The sequence below is a fragment of the Ictalurus furcatus genome, chromosome 5, assembly GCF_023375685.1.
Source record: "Ictalurus furcatus strain D&B chromosome 5, Billie_1.0, whole genome shotgun sequence".
In the NCBI taxonomy this organism is placed as follows: Eukaryota; Metazoa; Chordata; class Actinopteri; order Siluriformes; family Ictaluridae; genus Ictalurus; species Ictalurus furcatus.
This window is the reverse complement of record NC_071259.1, coordinates 24,452,700-24,475,363: the sequence shown is the minus strand read 5'-3', so window position 1 is coordinate 24,475,363 and position 22,664 is coordinate 24,452,700. Positions and strand designations below refer to the sequence as shown.

The window sequence follows — 22,664 nt, the reverse complement described above, 5'->3', positions numbered from 1 at the left end:
TTTGAACTTGTGAGGGGGTAAGATTTAATTTTTGAAAAACTTGAAACTGCAGGTTTCGGTTTTGAAAAATAAATAAATAAATAAAATAAAATACAAATCTCAAAAATTGAGATTTTATGTTAACTAGACCAAATTTGAAGTATTTTATTACTTACTGTAGTTTTATTTTTTAAATGTTCTAATTAAACAATGTCAAACACTACATACACGTTTGAATTATTTACTTAAGCGATTTATTAATACCTAACAGCCAAAGATAGCTGCTTAACAGGAATCCACCTATTTCAGTAGAACATAAAACACTTCACAAGCACTTACAGTTCCACTTAACGCCTCTCCAAGTCTGTTTAATGGACACGAGCATGAGGGACAACTGTCACTGTCTAGATGTTGAGTTTGATCACTCTGAAAGCATCTACATTTCCCTGGGAATCCTAGTGTAGATCCCAAGTTCAAAACAAAGAGAGAACAATTAGGATTTTTTTTTTTTACATTTATTAAATACACCACAGAAAAAAATGTATATAATTCAAATATAAAAATATTCATATTCAAATATGTGTGTCAGCTTCCAAGCTCTACGGTGTTTACTGCTAAGGTTTGACATTGTTCCTGTGTGCATGTAGAGATGTAGAGTAGGTGCTTTGTGTGGAAATACAGTCATTAGTCATTAGATTGTTCTTGGAAATACCTCTTGGAAATACCTTAAACTCAAGTTTAAAGATGTGAGAATTAAATAAACACTGTAATTACCGAGGCACCTTAATCCTGCTGTCTGATTTAAACTGAATTATCAGATAAAGTGCTGTCTCTTCAACATAATTACTCTCACACTCTCTCTCCGTCTCTCTCTCCGTCTCTCTCTCCGTCTCTCTCTCTCCGTCTCTCTCTCTCTCTCTCTCACCACAATCTTGTTGGCGATATTAGTATAAAAAAGAAACATTTTTGTGCCACAAAAGTATTTTTTTTCCTAATATTATTATTTCCTTATTTTTGAAATCTGTGCAGATATGTACACGTATCTCTACACTAACTCTTTGCATAGTTTTCAGAGTTTGTGCATGCTGCTTCTGTTTACACGAAGCTGAGAAACATGGGTGCAACCTGCAGTACAACTGTAACACCTGGTACTATTGTACAGTATCTTGCTTCAGAGGGTCACAGAACAGCGAAAGCTGGCAGCAGTGCGACAGAAAATTTTCACCCTCAAACAATGGATTGCAGTGAATTCAGAGCTTTTTTTAAATCAAAGAATTATAGTTAAACCATACTAACCATACAGTGATACAAGAAAAAATGAAATGCAAAAAAATTCAAACAAAAGAACCAAAAAAACTCATTTATGAGGTCTGCACCATCAATCAATTACAATACATGTTTAAACAGGCGACTGTCCTGCGTGCATGTCTCTGAATGTGCTTAATGGACATCCAATAATTAATAATATTGTAATTAATATTGTCCAAGTTATGCTCACAGAGTAATAAATGTATGACAGTTTCATTACATTTACCTTGTATAGGGTTTTGTGAACGATGTTATAATTTACCCATGCAGTGTTACAATCATTCTGCTTTGCTGTTATAGTTGCAACATTTTGGTTTCAGTAAACATGTACAGTACTTACTGACAGCACTTGATAAAAGAAAAATACAATGGGGGAAATAAGTATTGGACGTGTCAGCATTTTTTTTTCAGTAAATATATTTCCAATGAGGCTATTCACATGAAATGTTCACCGTAAATAAGGTATAATTACTCAGGGATTTCAGCGGGTTCCTTGCCTTACCTTGCCTTGGAGAACTGCTTTTTCTTAGCATGTTCAATATGTTTTTCCTGTATCATTCCACTTTATTACACATAACTTTATTTATGGACTTTACTGTTGTGAATTCTTTATATTTGCAGATTTCTTGAGTTAATACTGATGTCTGGTGAACATTTCATGTGAATAACCTCATTGGAAATATATTTACTGAACACAATGTTGACGTGTGCAATACTTATTTCCCTCACTGTATATATGCATGATACTAAGTATGATGTCTGCAGCTTAAAATAATCTTTGAGTAATAGCGTGGCGCAGGAATGAGTCCTAACATCCGCAGAATGAGTTTCCATTGTCCCAAAGTCAGTGGGTTTTTTCAGTGGGTTTTTGGTTAAATGCCGGAAATAAAGTTAACACAAGCTCAAGATATTTTTACGTTTTATTCAACAACATAAAATACATCAGTAATACCCCACTCGCGGGATTTTTTTAAGCTTCTATGTGTCTTGAAAAAGATGGTTACTAACAAGTGGCTAAATGGGAATACAGAGGTTGTTGGGGACATTAAACGTCATCACGCTGAACAGGAAAACTCATCTACTACACCCTCGTTGTGTTTATACTTGCACTCTTGTGAACCATCCCAACTCAAACTTTTCAACTTCTACATTAATCAATTTATAGTATTTTCCATTTGTAGTGTTTTTTAAATAAAGATTGAAAGCGTTGTTGGAAGCTTAGTGGTGGTGAGGCTGTAGTCGTGCGACCGTGGTGTAGTTCGTTTATATCCTAAGCTTTAGCTCTGACGATTGTATTTAGGCTTCAAAATTCATAAATGCTGTGTTCATTTGTGCAGATTATCTTACTGAACTAAACGTGTAAGAATCATAAACTTTTGTTGGTCACAGAGCTTATTTTCGGCAATTGGATTTTTGTCGAGAGAACCAGGGTGATGCTACCTTCTGGGTTGGCCTACAAAAATACATCATCCTTGCAGCACTCCATTTAACCCCCCCCCCCCTTTTTTTTTTTACAATCGTGCTGGCTGTCCTCTACGTACCGTATGAGCAGAACTTTATGACATATAAACTTATATCAATAGATCACCAATTTCCAAAATGTCAAAATGTTCCTGATACAGCAGAAATTCCTGGGGCCTCAGTTATAAAATGCTGTATGATCAGATTTGATCATAAATTCCATGGATTTGTTAATGCATTAAAAGTGATGTGCAAATCATGCTTTAAAAATCCTGAAACTGATGTGAAAATGTTCTTACATGTACACAAATGGAAAAAGTTCTCCTGGTGAAGACTTTTAGTCTTTTTGGTGTAACATTAGCTGTGTTTACATGGACAACAATAATCCACTCTTAATCCGATTAAGACCATACTCTAATTAAGAATCTACCATGTAAACAGCAATTTTTACTTATCTTAATCTAATTAAGGTCATAATCGAAGTAAGCAATAATCTAACTAAGACAGGTGGAGTACTCCTGTTTTAGTCGCATTATGGACGTGTATTACAGACATGTAAACACCTTAATCACATTATGAACGTCGTGTGAGAGTTTTCACCGCATTTTGCGACAGGACACGTACACACACGGCAGTTTTACGTTTTATGGTGAACAAGAGAGTTCGGCCACGTCCCAAACCGCTACTTGCCTACTATAGGCCTGTAGTGGGGAAAAATACATGTATCTCGGCTACTATACAGACGGTAAGTACGCGGTTTGAAGCCCACGGCTTCAAGCAGTCATCTATTAGCACGTACAGCATTAAAAATAATTAACTGCACTTAAAGCATTCGTAAAAAAAATTAATAAAAACACCCAAAACTGTATACGGTACCATAACGAAGACGAACTGTATGCTGATACGTGAAATTCTGGAGGGACGTCGGACGGCGTGACGCGGTGACGTAATGACGCGGGCTGTTAATCTAATTATGTTCTAGAACATGTAAAACGGGAACATGACAGGAGTATTCTATCAGCGACTCATGTAAACACCTTAATCACATTACTATCTTACTCAGAGTAAGGTCAATAATTAGATTAATGCTGTCCATGTAAACTAGTCAATGTTGAGTGTGACTGAATGAATGAATCAAAATCCCAAAGATGTATAGATAGAGCACTAAAAATTGGTCCATAAAATTGTTTTTTACAGAATAAAAGTACATTTGACCAGTGGTACACTATCCTCTATTTAAGGATATTTGGAAATGTTCTCTGTGTGGAGTAAATGTACTTGTTCATGTGCATGTCATAATTTGCAGTTAATAAACAAAGCACATGTAGATAGGATTTAGGGTGCAGGCGGATTTTTTTTTTATAAAATGAAATTTTAGGAAACAATTGTCCACTTTTAGAATTAAGGCCACGGTTTTGAATCTTTTTCTTTAACAGGATTTCAGTAGGAACCACTAGAAATAAAAAGCATTTTCATGGAGGTGTGGTATGCTGGGAGCATCACACTCGTTTACATTCTGTCTGTTATTCATGGACGGAAAGGAGAGGCAGCAATCAGGGAAGCGCATTTCCTACCACTCACGCAATTATTCATATATTTATTGAGTGTTTTATTACATTAAGTCTGTCATCACCATTACATTAGACAGAGACAGAAGAAAAGGAAATGAGAGCGAGAAGAGGTGCAACGTGAGGTGAGTGGCTACCGAATGAAGGCTTATGATAAAAAGCAGCAGAAACCTGAATTATTATGTGTGTGTCTGTGTGTGTTTATTTCTGTGTGTGATCATCTATGGCTGACTCAGTAAACAGCGTCTCTTCCCTACTGAGTTGAAACACTGTTTACTGAAAGAGTGTAGGCTCTCTGTGTGTTTATACAGACTGTTACTGAACACTCATGTGGACACACAGCTCACTGGTGGGAGCTGGAAAGATATTTCTTGTATCTTTCAGAACGTGGATGAGTTCTTCCTAAATTATAAACAAACAAAAAAACGATATGTATATATGTATATAATATATAGTATGTTCAAAAAGTATTCAAACTTTATGTTATAGATTTAATTTAAAATGTATTACATTTACTTTTGCAATTTATTATTATTATTTTTTGGAAATGATTACAAATGTAAAAACTGAAATCTCTTATTTACAGAAGTATTCAGACCCCTTACTCAGTACTCGTAGAAGCACTTTTGGCAGCAATTTACTTCAAGTGTTCTTCGGTAAGTCTCTACAAGCTCTGCACATCTGGATTTGGTCAGTTTCTCCCATTTTTTCCTGGCAGTTCCTCTAAATCTCAATCAGATTGGATGGGGAGTGTCTGCAAACTGTCCTCTTCAGGTCTCTCCACAAATGTTCTGTGGAGTTCAATCCTGGGCTTTGCCTTGGCCACTCAAAGACATTAAGAGACTTGTCCCCGTCATGCTGAAGGGTGAAACTTCATCCCAGTCTGATGTGTGCACTCTGGAGCTGGACCTCACTGTATTTGGCTCAATTTATCCCTTCTTTTTTCTGACTATCCCTGCCACTGAGAAGCACTCCCAAAGCATGATGCTGCTACCACCATGCTTTACCACAGGGGATAATGATAATGATAATGATAATGAGTCTTTATTGGTCACATATACAGTAGAGCACAATGAAATTGTTTTCTTCGCATACCCCAGCCTGTCAGGAAGCTGGGGATACCAGTATTCAGTTGATGAATAGTATCTGGTTTGGCCTGACATAGCACTTGTAGCTCATCCCAAAAGTGTTACGCTTTGTCCAATTAGACCAAAACATCTTTTTCCTCATGATCCTTCCCCCTACGCCTTCTACTCAGGAGTGGCAAGCAAACAACACTCTTGAGAGAAGACACGTAAAACAAAACAACATAAAGTGTTTAAACTTCAAGCAAAGAGTTTAAGCAAATGTGCAGTGGCATAAAAATGGTAGCTAGACTAGTTTATTATCTTTATGCAGCCAAAAATAATGAAACAGATAGGTGGCTTGACTAGGGTTGCAAGGTTAATGTCACCGCACCCATCCAATGAGTTTTCCTCCCCAAATTCATTATTCTTTCATGTATTTATTTTCAGTAACCCCGATCGCGATGGATCCAGAGACTTTCCTGGGAGCACTGGGAACGAGGGAGAAATTTAATATAAAATGAATTATAAATGGAATAAATAAATAATATCTTGACTCAGTTAGTGTTTATCTATGAAGCCAGTCAATTTATTTACAGTGGTGGAAAGCACTTGAGTCATTATGTTATGCTTTTTCCCAGTGTAGTCACAACTATTCTCTAGCAAGCCTGTTACTTGTATGTATGGTATATTGACAAGTGCACTCTCTAGAGTTTCTGATCATGAATAGTTTCGAGCACAGTTCAATTGTAAACATGAGTTAAGGGACTGAGGTTCAGTGTTAATCAGGGCATTTCCCATGTGTAGCACGTAGCGGGGGATTGTGATCTGCAGGATATGTTTGCTGATAGAAACCTTTTGATCCTTCCACTTGACAAGAGAAAAAGCAACAAATAGAACCCCTCATCTTGAACCAGCAAGGAGCTTTGGAGTCAAAGTGGGATTTCAAAAACTAAACATGACACTACGCAATTTGTGTTGAGCCAGCTGGACAATATTGACTGTTCACACAGACAAGTACTTGAGTAAGATACAAATACAGACAAGACCAAAGCTGAATTTCACATGGCCAGGCAAAGCAGTGTTAATTAGTTTAAACTGAACCATGTCAGGTTATACCAAACTGGTATGGTCTCACTGCATGCCTTATACTGAAATAAATAAATAAAATAAAATAAAATAAAATAAAATAAAATAAAAGCACAAGCCATGACCATTGAGCAAGACCTTTTCTGGCTGCCAACCTGCCACTAAAGTCCAATTTCCTTTGTCTACAAAGAAATGTACGCGTCTCAAGTGTGTCTGTGTCAGCATGTAGGTTATATCTGACCTGTCCTCTATGCTGTCAGGTCAGAGAGGTCTGGTCTTACAGGACTCTGACAGCCTGAAGCAGCACCAAGTGCTCAACTCACAGATGGAGAGTCCTGATAGACTTCAACACCCCCTTTCCATTCTTCTTTTCCCTTTTCTTCACACAACACCACTTCTATCTGATTCTGTATTGGTGACATGCAAAAAAAAGGGCTGAAAACCTCTAAAGAAAGAACATTTGTTTCAGCCGCAGAAGAAAGCCTTCTGGTGTGCACAAGCAATGGAAGGAAGTGCAGGAATCGAGTGAATGCTCTGTCTGCACGTTGCAGACCATATCTCTGATCCCATATCCTTGTGTTTCACACTGTATAATCACTGCTGTTTTGAGTGTGAGCTTCATTAAAGAAGATTCATTTGAATTCATACTGACAATTAACTGCTCCTCACTGACACGTCACTACATCGTGTACATCTTCAACAAGCAGCAGTGCAGCAGCTCTTCATTGTCATGCTGCCTCATTGCTAATTAGCTAGCTTTGTTATGTTATGGTACAACTGGGATGTTTATCTCAGCAGCCAAGTATTGCTAGCAGACATGTTAGTTAGTCAATATTGATTTCTCTCCATATAATGACAAACATGGAACAGCTTGGGATCCTTTACTAGCTTTGAGGTGCTCTTAACTGCATTGCAGGCACTTTATAGTACAGTGACAGGGTTTGTGTATGCATCTGTATGTTGGTGTTGTGTAGCAAAGCCAGACATTTGCTCCCAAATATGGTGACCACAACACAACAATCACGTGAATGAAATGCTAGGATATGTTGGCTCAAAGAATTTTTCATATTTATGAAATATCATGGCGTGTAGCCGTCTAGTTAAAATGACTTAAAAATCTCAGATATCCTGTCAGATTAGCTCATGTTAGCTGAGGATTATTAACATCTATATATCTAAAAAAAAAAAAAAACAATCTACAAATCTTCTCAGAAATCTTGTCAGTTTAACTCACATTATTAGCATCTGTGAGAATGATCTAAAATTCCTCTCAGAAACCAGGTTAAGGTAGTTTATGTTAGCTACACTGTTAGCCACAGATGTAAATGATTATAAACAGTTATAAATATGAGCTAAAATTATTCTCAGAAAACCTATCAATTTAGCTCATGTTAGCTAGCGTTAGCAGTAATGGTTGTAATCTTTCTAAATCTGTGATTTAAAATTATGAGCTATCCTGTCAGGTTTGCTCATGTTAGCCACATTGTTAGCAACGGCTGTAAAGATTACAAAAATCCATGAATATGACTTGAAAGTCCCCTCAGAAATCCTGTCAGCTCATGGTGGGAACGTATCTATGTTCCCTGGGTGCTATTTATATGAGCTCCCCTGATTTATATGGCACATAATGAACACATGACAAAGGGTCCTATGATCCCCAGTTCCCAGGGTCCTATGTTCCTCAGCTCTACATAGCACATAATGATAACTGAAAAACATGTTCTGAGCTCTGTATGTGCTTAATATAACATGGATTATTGTGGGAACTCCTCAAAGAGGTTTTCTGTTCCCCAGCACTGTCATATGACTCTCAATATAAGACTTGAGGGAACTAAACAAATGGCTGGAGTGATGGAATCACAAAAGCTCATAGCTTCCTTAGGTAAAAACTAGCCTAGTATGTTTTTGAATCTAACACCCATGACATCATGAATAATGCATCAAAATTTAATAAAGGTTGTTTTTGCCTCAAAATAGGCTAGTGCATTTTTTTTTCTGCATTTATTTTAATTCTCACTGTCTTACTTTTTCTTACTTGATGACCGTCATGCCCATGCCTCAAAATGCTAAGTTGTGAAGTTGTTGAGATGTAAATTGTACACATCATACAGTATGCATTCTATCTCTGTCCATGTTTGTCATTGTTATGTGCTTTATGTGTTAGTAAGAAGTTCTAACCCAGTGCCTCCAGTTCCTAGAGGGAAAGTCTAATGATTAACGCTTTACACTTGCATCATCATCACCCTTATATATTATGGTTCTGTCTTTACTTCTGTTACACAACACAACTCTTACACAGTTGAAACTTTCAGCCCCCTCATGCTTGCTCGTTCTGCTTCTCGTCCTCCACTCTCTCCTCTTCACTTCTTTCTTTCTCTCTTCCTCCACCTCTCGCAGTGTGTTAGTGTGCCATACTGAAGTAACAGATGGGCAAAACGCTCGCTTTCACACAATCGTGGAATCACTTACACCATCCACTGCAGCAGATGCATAACAATAGCAAAGCACTACTGCTCACTAAATAGCCACCCTCAGGAGAAAGACATTGGCTTTGGAAGACCAAGTATGTTTTAATGTTATTACATTAGATACTCTGCTTTTTCCAGAATCAGATTTAAATCTGGAAGCCAGACAAGGGCTATTTCTAGAACTACTGTATAGGCATGCTTACATGGTGCGTTATCTTTCCGAAGCTCACCACGACAAAAACGTATAAGCTCAATCTAGGCTGAATAACCCAGGGGACATAAATGAGGGAATGCAGCCCCACAGGTACACTGCTCTCTGGCACCAAGCTCTCAAACGATGAAAGATAAAGAAATTACCAAGACGTGAAAATACCTGTAGGGATTTGCTTTGAGCAATGCTCACCACATGTTCACAAGGTTTTTTGCTTTTGTCCATTTACGGAACATTTGCTGTGGTTTCACAGAAGACACATTTGGCATGGATTCAGCCTGAAATGCCCCTTGTGGAATTGGAAGCTCATCTGAATTCAGCTGCCTGGTTCTGTTTTGAAGTTTGTAAGTAGGTTGCATGGGAAACTAGGCCACTGGTACACCACCACTCTGGAGATGTTTTTCTGTCTCTTCCTTCAGTAGGCGATTGTCCTACTTCTCCAACACACTCATGTGGTTCCACACACACACACACACACACACACACACACACTATAAGGCAGGTGACAAAGCATTTTGAGGCAAGTCATTGGATGCATATGGAGCAGACTGTAATGTCTCAGTGACAACACACTGTCAGAATGTGAACTGTCTTAAAGCTTTGATCAGTCATTTTCATGAGAGTTAGCTGATGCTAACTTTGAACTTTAAAATTCAAATTACAGTGGTGCTTGAAAGTATTACATTTTTCTATATTTCCGCATAAATATGACCTAAACCATCATCAAATTTTCAGTCCTAAAGTCCTAAAAGTAGATAAAGTGAGCCAAATTAAATAAATGAGACAAAAATATTATACTTGGTCATTTCTTTATTGAGGGAAATGATCCAATATTACATATCTGTGAGTGACAAAACTTTGTAAACCTTTGCTTTCAGTATCTGGTGTGACCCCCTTGTGCAGCAATAACTGCAACTAAACGTTTGCGGTAACTGTTGATCAGTTCTGCACATCGGCTTGGAGGAATTTTAGCCCATTCCTCAGTACAGAACAGCTTCAAGTCTGGGATGTTGGTGGGTTTCCTCACATGACCTTCAGGTCCTGCAGGACCTGTTTCAGGTCCTTCCATAACATTTCTATTGGATTAGAGGTCAGGTCAGGACTTTGACTTCGCCATTCCAAAACATTAACTTTTTTTCTCTTTAACCATTCTTTGGTAGAATAACTTGTGTGCGTAGGGTTGTTGTCTTGCTGCATGACCTACTTTCTCTTGAGATTCAGTTCATGGACAGATGTCCTGACATTTTCCTTTAGAATTCCCTGGTATCATTCAGAATTCATTGTTTCATCAATGATGGCAAGCCGTCCTGGCCCAGATGCAGCAAAACAGGCCTAAACCATGTTACTACCACCACCATGTTTCACGGATGGGATAAGATTCTTATGCTGGAATGCAGACATAACCCTTCTCATTTAAAACAAAAATTCAATTTTGATCTGATCTATCCACAAAACATTTTTCCAGAAGCTTTCTGGCTTGTCCACGTGATCCTTAGCAAACTGCAGAAGGGCAGCAATGTTCTTTTTGGAGAGCAGTGGCTTTCTCCTTGCAAACCTGCCATGCACACATGTACACTGCCATGCACACATTTCCATATACGTCTGAATATGATGGCCTAAACTAGAAGGAGTTTTAAATTAAATATGAAGCCGACCACTGTGCTACCAGAAACACTGAAAAACACTAGGGAAAATCCCAGAGGTAGAAATGCCAGTGCTGTCAGTGTGGTCTTTTAATTCCACCTCTGACAGTTCCTCAACCTCAGCTACAACCAACATTCAGTTTTTTTTGCCTGCCTGTGATATATTCTAATGAACTAGTGGCCTAATCCACCATGATCCAGACCAGGAAGTTACTAAGGATGAATGAATGAACACTGTAAATAAACATGGTGTTTGTCCTGAGCTTACCTCACTTCTACTCTCAACCAGATACCCTGTGAACTGTTCTGGTAAGCTTTCTAAAAAAAAACAACCCCAAAAACCTAAAAGCATGCGTCCAATTCATATGTGTATTTGGTTACACGCATAACTGGTTGAAAAAGGGTCAGATTCATGGGACATCGGGTGAGTGCTCAAGATGGTAGCATGCTAACCTTATTAAGACTTCCATAAAACAAAAACTGTCTGTCAAATGCAAGATGGATATGTTCTGCAATCGGTAAACTACAGCCACATTCTTTCACATCCTTTGTAATCAAATTCTGTTGATTGATAGACTTGATCTCCAGTCCAAAAAACTAATTCAGACCAATTCATAACTTATTCATCAGATTCCTATCGCTTGTGTTTAGAACTCGCATTGTTCCTCTTTAAAAGTGAGCTCGGTTTCGTCTCTGCTAGCTGTCTGGCTAAGAGTAAGGTAATACCCTCTGATAAGGATCGCCAGTCTAATCTGAATGGAAATGTGGGTTAATGGTGAAATCATCTGACTGGTGTACAACATTAAACAGCTTGACCAATCACACAAGAGTTTGTGTTCCCTAATTGGCTATTAATGGTCAATGATCCTGATCGAATCAGTTAAATATACCCAAAGAAGTCTCATTTAAACTTAGCAGGACGGAAAGTAAAACTTAGTGGTCCACTTCTTTCCCTTTGTGCTTTTCATTCGTCTTAACTTTTGAGCATATGGGGATGACAAACACCTGCCAAATGAATCATTGGCCAAGCAAATCCCATTCCCTCATAGTAGGGGGCCTATTAAAATGCTGTGAAGTATCATGCTTGTTTTAAACACCGTATGGTGCAAAAAATATCCATTCAGTGAACAGTTTTGACCCATTATATTCAACTAAAAATAAAAATGGTTTAAAAAGACAGCAATGGCACCTCATTTTGTTGCCAGCTGGGCTGTTTATCTGCCCTCAGCCCCTAGGAATCATGTAGCAGGACCATACTAATGCACCCTAGACCAGCCTAAACAGATCTAACCCACTCCCACAGAATCCAAATCAAACTCCAGATATCTAGGATAAATACAGGGGTATAAGGAGAATCCCCTGAGCCACCAGCATGTCATTTAGGACCCCTAAATGTTCAGAAACAGCTCTGGATAAGAATATTACTATCTACATTTTATCCCCCTATAATTTAAGTCATGAATAAATTGAAAGAAAAATCGGGCCTTTTCATTTAACATGAGTAGATTAGTTGCTATGGTAGCAAATTCAGTAAGTAATAGAAGCAAGGGTGTATTAGCAGGATTTTCTCCTTTCCCTTTTACAGTGTCATAGATAGAGACAAAAACTTGGCTTGTACAGTTTCCAAAGGATCCAAATGCACTTTAAAACGAAGGTATGAAAAGAGCATTATACTGTATTGCGAGAGACATTTATTTTACCATTAGTTAGAAAAGGGGCATTAAAAAAGCAAATCATGATACATGATGTCCATCAGTTGCATAAAAGATACTCACTTCTTACACAGGAATCAAGACAGATTCGTACAAGAGTGTGAGAGAAGGTGAAAAAGACAGAAAGAAAGAAAGAAAACTTTTTTGGGTGACAAAGTTACACCCAAATATTAATCAGTCAATTTAAAATACCTTTCAGTGTGGGCTTTTTTCCTTTTCCACACATATGGCATAATAACCATGACAAGGCTCCAAGAAAACAAATCGATAATCACCTTTACCTTTGGTATAGTTGAACTAATTGCAAAATTCTCAGGCCTCTACATATATGAAAAGTAGCGATGGAGGTTGAGCTCTCATGGTCATTAATCAGCATGACAATTATGCCACATATGACATCTAAAATGACTGAATTCTGTCAAGTTCTTTCTGATAGGCTATTTACAAGCCACAAAAGAGAAGCTTCAGGCCAACACCAGACTCATAACAAGCTCTTTGGCAGGAAGGAAGCGGATAAAATAGAGTAAATCAAAAGCCTGTATGTGTGTGTGCCTCTTTTTCTGGCTCCAAGCCTGCTTTGCCCAGGGCCTGGAGATCTCACAGATGGACATTAATAGTTTCATGTTGGAAAGCTTCATCAAGCCCAGACGTCCGTACTCTAATCCCAACGCACGCTGCAAACTAAGAATGCCTCTCTCTCTCTCTTATTTCTGTGGCTCATGTCAATCTCTTCTTTTTCTTTCACTGTCATAGTTCTCCCATAGGTTTCTGTCTAGTGGTTTCAGTCCTCCGTGTAATCCTCTTTCCTCCATTCCCTCCCTCCCTTTCTTTTTTTTTAACCATGAACAAAAGGCTGAATGATTACTGGATGAATGTGGAGCCAATAAATAAATAAATAAATAGCACAAATGAAGATTTAGTATCAGGCTAAACTTTCCACTGACGCCATCCAGCCAGCAGGGAGGAAACCGCGTTAGCTGTTGATATAATTTCAGCATCTTTAGTAGGGTCAGTTGTAACATTCATCACATTTCTTTCTTTTTTTAAATGACATTTTAGGAGTAAAACTTCTTGGATACACAAGTACATTTGTCTGTTAAATATTGATAATAAACATTTGACATTTTCATGTTAATACCAGAGCACATGAAAAAATGTATCCCCAGTGGTGGTGTCACAAATTACAGGTAGATGGATGTAAGCCTGAGCTTAATCTTTATTAAAAATCCAAATAGACATGCAGTATTATGGTCAAAAGCAGAACAATAAAAATAAATAAAAAAATCACTGAATTAAAAACACGGAAGATGAAAATGATAGCAACCAGGAAAATCTGAAACTAATGCTTAGAGTTGCAGACAGAAAAGATGGCGAACCTAGCGCATGAACAGTTTAAATAGCCAGAGTAATTGAGAGAAAACAGGAAGCAGGTGTGCTAGGAGTCAAATGAGTGTGTGTGTTGTAATGTCTGGGCTGGATTTGGATCAGGATGAGCAGCTGTGGCTCTGGATGTGACAGTTGTAATGTCTCGTTAAAAAAAAATGTCTGTGAGAGATATAAGTATACAATGGATATAAAAAGTTTACACACCCCTGTTAAAATGGCAGGTTTTTGTGATAAAATCATGGCAAAACTTTTTCCATCCTCACTGTGAAATTACAACATAAAAATGAGGTGAAATACAATACGAAACATTTTAGGGGAAATAGGAAAAATAATAAAAAATGACAATACCTTGGTTGCATCAGTGTGCACACTTTTATAATCGGGGATGTTGCTGTGTTCAGAATGAACCAATCAAGCACGACAATGACCCAAAACATCCAAATCAACAAATGAATGGCTTAACCAAAAGATCATCAAAGTTTTTGAGTGGCCTAGCCAGAACCCGGACCTGAATACAACCAGAAATCTGTGGCGTGACCTGAAGTGGCCTGTGCATAGGAGATGCCCTCACAATTTGACGGATCTAGAATGCTTTTGGAAGAAAGAGTGGGGAAATATTGCCAAGTCAAGATGTGCCACGCTGACGATGACTCTTACCTACTGTAAAAAGACTGAGTGGTGTAATAAAATCAAAAGGTGCATCAACAAAGTATTAGTTTAGGCGTGTACACACTTATGCAACTAGGTTATTGAAACTTTTAAAAAAAATAAAGTTTCTGATTGTTTTTCACTTGATTTGTATATTTTGCAATTTCAAATTAAAGTTGAGAAAAGATCGGACAAGATTTACCTTAGTTTCAGTCTTTTACTTCACAAAAACCTGCCATTTTAACAGGGGTGTGTAGACTTTTATATCCACTGTATAACTACTCATGTACTTGTTGAATGTTTGCACTAGATGAAGCAGTTTCTTTGCTAAAACATATTCTTAAATGGGTGCATAAATGTTGCACTGCAAGACACACAAATACAGCTGATATTCTAGGGTCTTTGAACTTTATCCTTACGCAATGAAGTCTTCCAGAAAGGGTTAGGGTTAGGGGTTGGGGTTAGGGGGTTAGGATAATAAATAGTATCTCTTTAGTGTTTTCAAAAATATCTTATATTCCTGTACTGGTAACACTGTTACAACTGACCCCAAGCTGTCAACCAATGTATCCCATGGGATACACTGATAATTGATAATTAGGAAATAGTGCACTCTCTCCTAATTATCAAGGTAAGGCAGAGGGAATTGTCGATTTCAAATTTTTACCAGCTTCCCTGCTTTATAGTCACTATTGTGACTCATATATTATCACTGTATTGCTGTATTCTCAAACCCAGAATCTCACCCAAGTCACTGAATCAGGGAATAAATGTGTTCTTGGCTCTTGATGATGTGTCTCCAGTGTGCTGGATTTGCATAGGATCAGCTCTTTCTTACAGCTTCCTTGGTTCCTCAGCATGTTAAGGCTGTAATACAGCAATTCTGACTGATTACATCACCTCACATTTTCTGTGAAAAGCTGCACTCAAACACACCGCAACAATGAAAGCTAACATGCATAAGATCGGTGACTGTGTGAAAGAAAATATCTCACCAGGAGGTGGCAGTAATCTGTATTTGTTTTCCAAATCATATACTACTTTACTATTGTACATACTGTAATAGAAGTTTGTCAAAATTGCATGCCACCATGTATCAGTACCAGTGATTACAGTGACACCTGTTTTTTGTGGTAGTATGCATTTTGTGATGTACTAGCCTTAAAAACCCCCAATAGCCCTAAAACCCCCACTGTCGTGCCACTTTGAATCTGTTTAAATAGTTAGATTGTAGTGTACACACTCTGTTTTGACATCTGGGAGCATCTTTGGAGCAAATATAGACAAATAATGGGCCAGAGGTTGAAAAATGAGCTTTCCTCTTGACAGTGTCATTTGCTTGCTTCGATCTCTTCTGGTTTGCTTCTCCAACATTGGTTAACTAGGCTGGACATCCAATCAGTGAACTGCTGACGTCTGATGCCAGTTCAACTGGAGCTGACGGAAACCAGCAACACCTGACTAGTCAAAAATGGCACGGGAGACCAAGAACAACAGCGTCCAATAGACGGCAGTCAAGTTGGTGTGTCAGGGTCCTTATACGGCAGCTATTCAAAGCAGGTCCCTGTAGATATCTGTGTCTCTGAGCATCATGTTGAAATGCCCCCTGAGTTACACAGCCTGGGATAGGTGACTGACATTTCAGATTCGATTAGCAGAATGCCTATGTGTGTGGTGGCTTGGGAAAACCCACTGGATGCTGCTGTTGCTGAATTCAGACAAACAATGAAAAAATGAAGGAAAATATTTTTGGCTTGTGACACAGTTTTGTATCCCTACTTTAATAAACTCTGAATATATTTCACCAAAACAGTGTGCCAATGTTTTTATTTACTTTCTAATCTTGCCTTGATCAAATCACCTAATGAGCCAGTTTAATGAACACTGCAGTAAATACAGTCTGTATGCCTAAAATGTGTCAACCTTTCTAGCTATGTGTGCTTTTCTCACAATTTCAGCAATTTGTTGGATAGTTATGTGCTAATTCAATTAATTAAAAAAAAACCAACCTCAGATACCAGCTTTCAAAATGTCTGCGATGCTCCTGCGCCAGCAGCAAAGAGCTTTTCTTAAATCTACAATCGAAACTTGTCTGAAAATCATTGTTTTTTTGAGAAATAAATGTATACATGGTCATAAACTTCGCTATTTACATTTGTCTTCGAAGCTAATTTCAACCTTAAACTTTTCTCAAAATGTCTAATACATTGAAAAATATGTATTCAATCTCTTCTGCCCAGACTTTTGATTGGATAAATACTGCTTTGTATTTTTTCCTTCACTGCAATAACTATGGACAAAAGCTGATGGCTGACAGTCGACTTGATGCGTCAGGGTCTTAGTCCTTATTGTGCTTTCATTGTCAGTTGTTAGAGCACACACACACACACACACACACACACACACACACACACACACACACACACACCATCTCTGTGATGGTGAAATGTTTTGACAGGCCACTGAAGATGAGCATACACAGTGGAAAGAATGCCAGAAGACCGACACCTTAATTACTAGCCTTTCCCTGAGCTTCAGCCAGGGCGTGTGTGTGTGTGTGTGTGTGTGTGTTCAAGTGTGTGCGTAGGTGTGTGTTCGGTTGTGTTCGAGTGTGTGTGTTCGGGTGTGTTCGAGTGTGCGTGTGTTTGGGTGTGTGTGTGTGTGTGTGTGTGTGTGTTCCAGTGTGTGCCTGGGTGTGTGTGTGTGTTTAAAAACAGCAAACTCCCTCAAGTACCAACATCCACTTCATGTTGTATTCTATTGTTGCTTTCAGTCCTCTGTGTATTCAGATAGGCGGATTCAATCAAGCAGCGCTTCCTTTACCCCGGAAAAGCCGGAGAATTTCTGTTCATCTGTGCACAGAGATGCTTATAAAGATAGTGCAGGGAAACAGAAATAAAGTGCATAAAAGCACTGCCGATGCCCCGAGGGCGCATCCTGCATCCAGCTCAAAGGCCCAAACCGGAGCTCCATAAAGACTGACACACTGTCTCTAGGAATCAGTACACAGTTAGTGATGAAAGTAAAGTGATGTGTAGACCCGTTCTGTACACTAGGGGTGCTGCGATAATTCCTAATATGGCAACCTAGTCTAAAAATATCACCGTTTCACAGTGTCACGGTATTCCAATTAATTGACAATTTAATATTACATTAAATACTATCTTTGCATATCCTTGAATACTGTATATGACACAAAACAAACAGATCAAATCCATCCATCTTCCATACCTCTTAACCTACACAGGGCCGCCAGGGAACCCTGGAGCTTATCGCAGGGAATTCAGGCCTCAGGGTGCACAAGACAACCTGGACAGGGTGCCAACTCATCACACACACACACACACACACACACACACACATTCACACACTACAGACAATTTGGAAATGCCAATCAGCCTACAGCACATGTCTTTGGACTAGGGGAGGAAACCACAGTACCTGTACTAAACTCCCAAAGCATGGGGAGAACATGCAAACTCCACGCACACAAGGCAGAGGCAGGATTTGAACCCTAACCCCCAATTTCTTCTTACTCTGTCAGTATTTATCACATTGTCATTATTAGCTGTAAGAGAGAGCAGCTATGAGGAAAGGTGGTACACTGAGCCTGAAGAAAATTCATTCTAACTTGCATGACAGTGTGCAGTGCTGCTTAGCCAAAAATAGAAGGTCTTTTAGTTTAGTTTTGGTTAGCATCGCCATGTTCTTCTGTGTGTTTGATGCTGTCATGTACAGTATGATGAAGTTATGAAAGTGCTGCAGTGGTAGCAATGCAATGTGCGTGTAACATTTCTGTGTCCCCCACATAGAAAAAGGAGTTTGCTATAGTAGGATTGAGTCCAGAGTGAGAAGGTTGTGAAATTTCTGGGGAAGTAGACTACTGCTTATCCTACACAGGGTCTCGGGGAGCCTGGACCCTATCGCAGGGCACAGGGCACCCTGGGCGTGGTGCCAACCCATCGCAGGGCACAATCACACACATACTACAGGCAACTTGGAAATGCACATCAGCCTATAGTGCATGTCTTTGGACTGGGGGAGGAAACTGGAGGAAACCCCTGAGGCATGGGGAGAGCATGCAAACTCCACACGCACGGGGCGAGGTGGGAATCGAACCCCTGACCTTGGAGGTGCGAGGCAAACATGCCACCGTGCTCCCATGTGGTGATTTAAATAGACATAAATGCATTTTAATTGGAATTTTGAAAAATGTCAAGCACCTGATCATACACCATGACTAACTGTTAAACTGTGACACTGTAACAACCCTTCAAACCAACAGGGAAGCCAAAAAGAGCATCCAAAAACCTACAGCGTAAGAAAAAAAACGCCTGAATAACAGTGCTGTTGTGTTTGGGATTTTCTAAAGAAATATGAATGACCTTGCCACAAACAGCCTGCCCGACCATCTGCAGAAATAAAGAGACGTAAAGACAGAAATTTGACAACAAATGACTTCAAAACCTTTTAAGCCATATTGTCAGGTAGTGCTAGTAAGCAATTAAAAAAAAAACAACTTTATTGATATACCTTGCATGTGCACTAGAGTTATTTTTAGAGGATGAATGATACTTTCACTCTGAAACTTCACCACATGAGAAGCACATAAGAATGATAAATAAGGAAAAGACTCTATAAAGGACATGATCTCAATTGCACGGCAAGAAAAATGGGATAATAAGCAACAATGGATTTATTTAGCAATGGTGTGACAGACATTTGGGACAGACTGTACCCAAAGAGTACATTTTGTTAGGTCAGGACACTTTATTATAGATGCTAGGATCGACTGCAGATTTAATATTTTATATTTAATATAAAATATATCAAGACAATAGACAATTTCAGCAAGTTTTTTTTAATGATTGACTCAAGGACATATGATATAATTATATTTGCAACGTCAGGTCTTAGGTTTTCATTGCAGCCTTTGGATGAATTCAATGGATGAATAGTTGCCTTGTACTTGTAGCTCTCCTTTAATAATAATAATAACAATAAATAATTCTTTAGACTTATATAGCACATTCTTACATTGTAATTGTATGGAGGGAAATCTCCTCAGCCACCATACTAGTGAGTGGCATCCACAGTGTGCCAGAACATCCACCAGCTATTGGTGACGAGGAGAGTGATGTAGCCAATTGAGGGATGGAGATTATTAGGGGGTCATGCAAGAGAAGGGTGAATGTTCATAGGACACCTATACCCCTACTCTTTATGAGAAGTGTCACAGGATTTTTAACCACCCCAGAAAGTCAGGACCTCAGTTTAAACAGTGTAGGACCCACATCAGTGAGCACCCCCTGCTGGCCTCCCTAATAGGGCTTCTAGCAGCAACCTTAGCTTTCCTCAGGAAGTCTCCAATCCAAGTACTGGCCAAGCTCAACCCTGCTTAGCTTCAGTGTGAACCCACACAAGAGCGGCAGGGTGATATGAGCTGGCATGAATGTTAGAAAGCTGAGTTGAAGCAGAAGGGTGAGATAGAGAAATTCTACACATAGCTTTCACACCTAGGGGAAATTTAGAGCTGCCAATCCACCTGCATGCTTTTGGGAAATGAACGAAAACCCACATGGATGCAAGAAAAACTCCACACAAGACAGCAACCGGAGCTCAGGATTGGACCTCAGATCCTGAAGCTTTAAGACACCAACACTACCTGCTGTGCTACCTGCTGTGCCACCAAAGATAGTCTAAAACTATCTTTTTATTTTTATTTTATTGAATAACACTAAAAGGTGGTGTGTTAGCAGTTTCAACAGTTCCTGTTTTCCGTCTTGAAATGGTTCATCGATGTAGATTTGATTTCCTTGCATGATAATCAGATCTCCACACATTTGATTTCCTTACGCAATAATCCAGTCCACACACATGTGATTTCCTTATTCAATTCCTCGTACTTGATTATTGTGTAAGGAAATCAAATCAATATGTCAGATTCACATACAACATGCAGAGCAAAACAACACCAAAACAGTTGTTATTAACTGAGCGTTCATTCAATCATTCTTCAGTAATCGTGTTACGCTGAGCAGGTTTGTGGGAGCGTATTCCGGAAACACTGGGCGTGATGTGAGCATACACCCTGGATGGGACGCCAGTCCACTGTAGCACACACAAGCACAACACTTATTCACAGCAAAAAATGACATCTTAGCCAGCGGAAATACCTTGAATATAGTGAAACTGCTCTACTATTACCTATTATAAGATTACAATAAAACAAATATAAGATTATGAAACCTGTTTCAAGCCAGTTGTATCGGCGAATACTTTTGCTCATTTTAAGCACATATTTCTAGAAAGAAGCTAAATTATCTACCAATAGAATAAGAAAACGACAACCTTGAAATGAGAAATAATGTTTGATTTATTGTAAATACTAAATAAATTTCACTATATTCAAGATATTTTCACTTGCTAAGATGATTTTGCAGTGTCCATATCTAGGGGGAAATTAGAGTAGCCAATTCACCTACTGTCATGTTTTTGGGAGGTAGAGGGAAGCTGGAGAACCTGAAGGAAATCCATGGGTGGAGAACATGCGGTACTCAGTAAGACAGAACCTCCCCTCAAAAAAACCCCCAAACAAACTGTTGGGCTGTGAGGAAGCAATGAAATGTTCTGTCTCTGGAAATGTGTTATCATGACCGGTGCTTTCCCATAACAAACGTTTTTTCACGACCTGAGGTATGATTATTATTATTATTATTTTTGCATAGTGAATGATCAGTAATCTCTACAAGCCCATAAATGAACTTCCTTGAAATGGCTATTTAAAGAATGATGTACAGTCAGGATCATCTCTGTGGCAATTTTAGCTACAAAACTCCAGCAGACACCCTGAAGCATGATGAAGGAACAGTGAGGGAGAGCATCACTGCGAATATGTGGGACTCCCTGCCTTTCCCTGATTTGTCAGCTGGTAGAGTGTGTAGTTGCCAATGAGTGCAGATCTGCCAGGATCATGCTCATGTACAGTGGGAAGCCTGCTGCCTCCGGAGAGGCCCGTATGCCTTCCCCCAGGAACGTCAAACTACTTTATGAGATTTAAAGCCCTTACAGAACATGCGCGCTCTGCCAGCAACCTCTGGGGTCTGCATTTCTTACAGAAGCTCAGTGAGGGCTTGGTCATTGTGGAGCGGGTTTGCTTATTCCCTGCTCAGTGATGGAGGTGTGGAGAGAAAGCAGAGCTCTCGTATTAGATCAGTGCTACATTATTTGAAGTTATTTCACGAGTGCAGGCCTGGCTGTGGGATGCCAGGAGTGAAAAACAACAGACATGTGGGACAGACTGCACCAAAATAGTACATTTGATTTAGACAGGACAGTTTATTATAGATGCTGGATAACTGTGGAGGAAGTGGTGGAACAGAAAACAAAGTTCAGCTCAGAGAAATTAGTACAACATGAAAGACATCAGAATTTGGTAAAAGTGTTAACATACATTCAACGGATAAAGAAAGACCCAGAATCAACTCCAATCCGATTTTTGTATGAGATCATGTATCCACCTCAGTGAACTCACTAAAGAAGAAAGACATGTTGCACAACATAAACATCCTCGCATGGAGTTGCATAGTGGACGAATATGTATGTCCGAGCTTTGGGTAGCTCTTCTCTAGTTGCATATGTGGTGCTGTGGCTTAGTTGGTTAAAGCGCCTGTCTCGTAAACAGGAGATCCTGGGTTCGAATCCCAGCAGTGCCTAGTGTGAGATTTAAGAGCTGTAGTGGCTCAATGGCTACAATACCTTAGTAGGTGAGAAATACCCAGGTGGTGTTCTTCTTCCTGTGAAATCTTGCAGTATGCAACTGTCTATCGAGTCAAAAATCCCATGATGCAATGGGATTGATGAGGATGAACTCAGAAAAAAAAAAAAAACACAGACGACAATACATCTGCTCTTGTTAAGTGCTAAACAGGACTTGTTTAACGATACCTGAATAAACTGTTTACTTGTTGAAACAAGAAAACAGTTGTCACAGTGTTTGAAACCTTTTTGTGATCTCCATCATGACTTAGCCGGCCAAGCTAATGGTAACGAATTTATCTCAGCTTGTTAACCCCGCCCACATTACATTACTAATTCAGTTAACCTTCCTGATGTGCATTTTGACGT

The 22,664-nt window shown here is 39.1% G+C and overlaps 1 protein-coding gene and 1 non-coding gene across 3 annotated transcripts in view; one reads left to right on the top strand and one right to left on the bottom strand.

Annotated features, from left to right (window-relative positions):
• The window catches only part of kcnd3 (potassium voltage-gated channel, Shal-related subfamily, member 3), a 157,180-nt gene that overhangs the window by 37,104 nt on the left and 97,412 nt on the right, over positions 1-22,664 (bottom strand). The window lies entirely within an intron of this gene.
• On the top strand, positions 22,179-22,252 carry trnat-cgu (transfer RNA threonine (anticodon CGU)). The gene has a single exon. It is a non-coding gene; the product is annotated as a tRNA-Thr (tRNA).